We start from the raw sequence: 5203 nt of genomic DNA on the forward strand, positions 1-5203 counted from the left end.
CCCCTGTTCAGAGCCCCAAACCCGCTCAGAGGCCCCCACCCGAGCTCACCGCTGCAACCATCGCACCCAAACAAACTTTCCTCCTCCCTCCCCTCCATTGCCGCAGTTTTCTGGACAATTCCGTGTATTTTCCAGAATGAAGGAGAAAATTGTAGCTGTGGGAAGAAAGAATGAGGAATGGGAGTGAGTGAGGGAGTTTTAGTGATGGTGGTAGTAGCAGTAGTAGTAGTTGTTATTGGATTATCATTAGTGTGTGTGTGTGTGTGTGTGTGTGTGTGTGTGTGTGTGTGTGTGTGTGTGTGTGTGTATATATATATATATATATATATATATATATATGTGTGTGTGTGTGTGTGTGTGTGTGTATGTTTCACTGTTTGATCTGCTGCAGTCTCTGACGAGACAGCCAGACGTTACCCTACGGAACGAGCTCAGAGCTTATTATTTCCGATCTTGGGATAGGCCTGAGACCAGGCACACACCACACACCGGGACAACAAGGTCACAACTCCTCGATTTACATCCCGTACCTACTCACTGCTAGGTGAACAGGGGCTACACGTGAAAGGAGACACACCCAAATATCTCCACCCGGCCGGGGAATCGAACCCCGGTCCTCTGGCTTGTGTGTGTGTGTGTGTGTGTGTGTGTGTGTGTGTGTGTGTGTGTGTGTGTGTGTGTGTGTGTGTGTGTGTGTCCACCTAACCATTTTTCTTCGCTGCGAGACAATTACCACCGCTGTTTCTAACCTGTCAAGTCTTTATTTTGATTAATTTCGACTAATACTTTTGATTCTTTTAAGACTACAAAACAAATGGGCCTTTTTTTCTAATACTCATATATTTTTTCCCCTTTTTTGCCCTCCTTTACATAAAATAGTGTTGGCAAGAGAGCTAAGCCTGACTGATTGACTGATTACAAACTTTATTTTAATAGCAGTACATACAAGCCGGGGTCAGGACACACCATCCACCCCCCTAGACACAGTACACACAGGTCTCAAGCGTCAGGCAAAAGGAAGTGAGCCACGGACACACACACGTCTTCCACCAACGTTAGAAAAAGCGTGGTTTGCGATTTGTGTCTCATTTTGAAGGTTTGGTGTGGCTTTGAACGAGTTAAAATGTGCACGTGCGATTTGTGGTGATAGGTGTGCCAAGTGGTTTTTTGTGGTGCAACAGCTTGGTGACTCGTCTGTGATCGGCGCCCGTGCATACACTCACACACGAACACACACACACACACACACACACACACACACGGTAGCTCAGTGGTTAGAGCGCTGGCTTCAGATGACCGGGGTTCGATTCCCCGGCCGGGTGGAGATATTTGGGTGTGTCTCCTTTCACGTGTAACCCATGTTCACCTAGCAGTGAGTAAATACGGGATGTAAATCGAGGAGTTGTGACCTTGTTGTCCCGGTGTGTGGTGTGTGCCTGGTCTCAGACCTATCCCAAGATCGGAAACAATGAGCTCTGAGCTCGTTGCGTAGGGTAACGTCTGGCTGTCTCGTCAGAGACTGCAGCAGATCAAACAGTGAATTACACACGCACACACACACACACACACACATAGGTTAGTTTAGTTGTGTTAACATCACAGTCACTACACTTCATACCACGTGACATCACCATTACACCACACCACACACACCACACCACACGACACCACCACCACACCGAAAAACACCACACCACACGACACCACCACCACACCGAAAAACACCACACCACACCACACTTCACCGAACCACACAACACCACACCACACCACACACCACACCACACTACAAACACACTATACCACAAACACACGACTACCACGCGACAACAAACCACACGAAACCACCTCCTCCCCACCCAAAACCACACCACAAACACACTACACCTCACCACACCGCACCACGCCATGTATCCTCGGCACTCTGACCCTTCCCGCCCTACCTCGGCCCTCCGCTGTCGCCGCCGCCGTCTGTGCCACCCCGACGCTGCCCCCGCCACCACTGCGTAACCCACTCAGCCACATAACAGAGTAACATATCGGGTTTTCTTTGTGTTTCTAGGTGTTTTCGAGGCTCTGGGTGGAGGAGGAGGTGGAGGAGGAGCAGGTGAGGGGTCGGGGAGGAGAGTGAGAGGGAGGGCAAAGAAAGAGGAGTAACCGCCCAAAGGTGCAAAAAAAACTATCTCTGCTGCTGGGTACATTATTTTCTGCTTTATTAATGGCGTTGGCATTGTTTTCCTATTTGGTTTATCATTAGCAAAGTGTAACTAGTTTTGTGCCATGATGAGATCGAGTCCAGCTGTGTTTTTGTTTTGTCGAAGGAAAGACACTTGGGTCACTACATCAATTATAACTTTTTTTAAATCAGCACGCCTGGGATTGTTTTAGTGCTTCATATGAAACGTATAGATATGAGAAACATGATGCAAGTAATGATATCCAATAATATCTAGTCTAACTATGCGTATTTTCAAATTTTTAAATTTTATAGTGCCAAACATAAATTTAAAAATCTTTATACGGCAACAAGTTTCCATTTTCTTTATTTCGATGGAAAGTACAAATTTTTAGTGTTCAGAATCCATAATATGATTTAGTCTGGTTCTTTTTTCCATCTCGATATTTTGAGGTTTAGTGGCGCCGTTGGTGAGAAACAAACACTTTATCACGGATCCCGCTCTGCTATTTGTACACCCGGTAAGGTTTTTATATTGTGGGTGTTAGTCAAACTATTTATCACGTCAAAAACTACAGTGCATTCTAGTCTGGCTGCCTTCTTTCTTTTTTCGATTTTCAAAATGATATACGATACGTAAATATCTGGCAACTGCGGCCCCTCCTTCCTCCCTCCTTCCCACTCGCTCTGCACATCAAGATTTAGCCACACCGCCTTGTGTTTCCAGACCCAGAGAGTGAAGCAAAGGCAGAATTAATCACGAGAATGTATAAATAACCTTAAATAAAGCGATGGTTGTATATATCCCCATTAAGAGCGGTTATATCTCCGTCCTGAGCCCCCACACCCCTGTTCAGAGCCCCCAACACCGCTCAGAGGCCCCCACCCGAGCTTACCGCTGCAAACATCGGATCCAAACAAACTTCCCTCCTCCCTCCCCTCCATTCCCACGGTTTTCTGGGCATTTCTGTGTATTTTCCAGAATGCAGGAGAAAATTATAGCAGTGGGAAGAAAGAATAAGGAATGGGAGTGAGTGCGGGAGTTTTAGTGGTGGTGACAGTGGTGGTGGTAGTAGCAGTAGTAATAGTTGTTGTTGGATTTTCATTAGTGTGTGTGTGTGTGTGTGTGTGTGTGTGTGTGTGTGTGTGTGTGTGTGTGTGTCCACCTAACCCTTTTTCTTCGCTGCGAGACAATTACCACCGCTGTTCGTAACCTGTTAAGTCTTTATTTTGATTAATTTCGACTAATAGTTTTGATTCTTTTAAGACTACAAAACAATTGGGTCTTTTTTTCTAATACTCATATATTTTTTCTCCTTTTTTGCGCTCCCTTACATAAAATAATGTTGGCACGAGAGCTGAGCGTGACTGATTGACTGATTACTAACTTTATTTTAATAGCAGCACATACAAGCCGGGGTCAGGTCACACCATCCGCCCCCCTAGACACAGTACACACAGGTCTCAAGCGTCAGGCAAAAGGAAGTGAGCCACGGACACACACACGTCTTCCACCAACGTTAGAAAAAGTGTGGTTTGCGATTTGTGTCTCATTTTGAAGGTTTGGTGTGGCTTTGAACAAGTTAAGATGTGCACGTGTGTTTTGTGGTAAAAGGTGTGCCAAGTGGTTGTTTGTGGTGCAACAGCTTGGTGACTCGTCTGTGATCGGCGCCCGTGCATACACTCACACAGAAACACACACACACAGGTTAGTTTAGTTGTGTTAACATCACAGTCACCACACTTCATAGCACGTGACATCACCATTACACCACACCACACGATACCACCACCACACCGAAAAACACCACACCACACCAAACAACACTACAAACACACTATACCACAAACACACGACTACCACTCGACAACAAACCACACGAAACCACCTCCACCCCACCCAACACCACACCACAAACACACTACACCACCACACCGCACCACACCATGTATCCTCGGCACTCTGACCCTTCCCGCCCTACCTCGGCCCTCCGCTGTCGCCGCCGCCGTCGCCACCCGACGCTGCCCCGCCACCACTACGTAACCCACTCAGCCACATAACAGAGTAACATATCGGGTTTTCTTTGTGTTTCTAGGTGTTTTCGAGGCTCTGGGTGGAGGAGGAGGTGGAGGAGGAGCAGGTGAGGGTAGGGAGGAGAGTGAGAGGAGGGCAGAGGAGGAGTAACCGCCCAAAGGTGCAAAAAAACTATCTCTGCTGCGGGTACATTTTTTCTGCTTTATTAATGGCGTTGGCATTGTTTTCCTATTTGGTTTATCATTAGCAAAGTGTAGCTAGTTTTGTGCCATGATGAGATCGAGTCCAGCTGTGTTTTTGTTTTGTCGAAGGAAAGACACTTGGGTCACTACATCAATTATAACTTTTTTAAATTAGCACGCCTGGGATTGTTTTAGTGCTTGATATGAGACTTATAGATATGAGAAACATGATCCAAGTAATGGTATCCAATAATATCTAGTCTAACTGTGCGTATTTTCAAATTTTAAAATTTTATAGTGCCAAACATAAATTTAAAAATCTTTATACGGCAACAAGTTTCCATTTTCTTTATTTCGATGGAAAGTACAAATTTTTAGTGTTCAGAATCCATAATATGATTTAGTCTGGTTCTGTTTTCCATCTCGATATTTTGAGGTTTTAGCGGCGCCGTTGGTGAGAAACAAACACTTTATCACGGATCCCGCTCTGCTATTTGTACACCCGGTAAGGTTTTTATATTGTGGGCGTTAGTCAAACTATTTATCACGTTAAAAACTGCAGTGCATTCTAGTCTGGCTGCCTTCTTTCTTTTTTCGATTTTCAAAATGATATACGATACGTAAATATCTGGCAACTGTGGCCCCTCCTTCATCCATCCCTCCTTCCCGCTTTGCACATCAAGATTTAGCCACACCGCCTTGTATTTCCAGACCCAGAGAGTGAAGCAAAGGCAGAATTAATCACGAGAATTTATAAATAACCTTAAATAAAGCGATGGTTGTATATATTCCCATTAAGAGCGGTTGTAT

Source organism: Portunus trituberculatus, chromosome 19 (assembly GCF_017591435.1).
Source record: "Portunus trituberculatus isolate SZX2019 chromosome 19, ASM1759143v1, whole genome shotgun sequence".
Lineage (NCBI taxonomy): Eukaryota > Metazoa > Arthropoda > Malacostraca > Decapoda > Portunidae > Portunus > Portunus trituberculatus.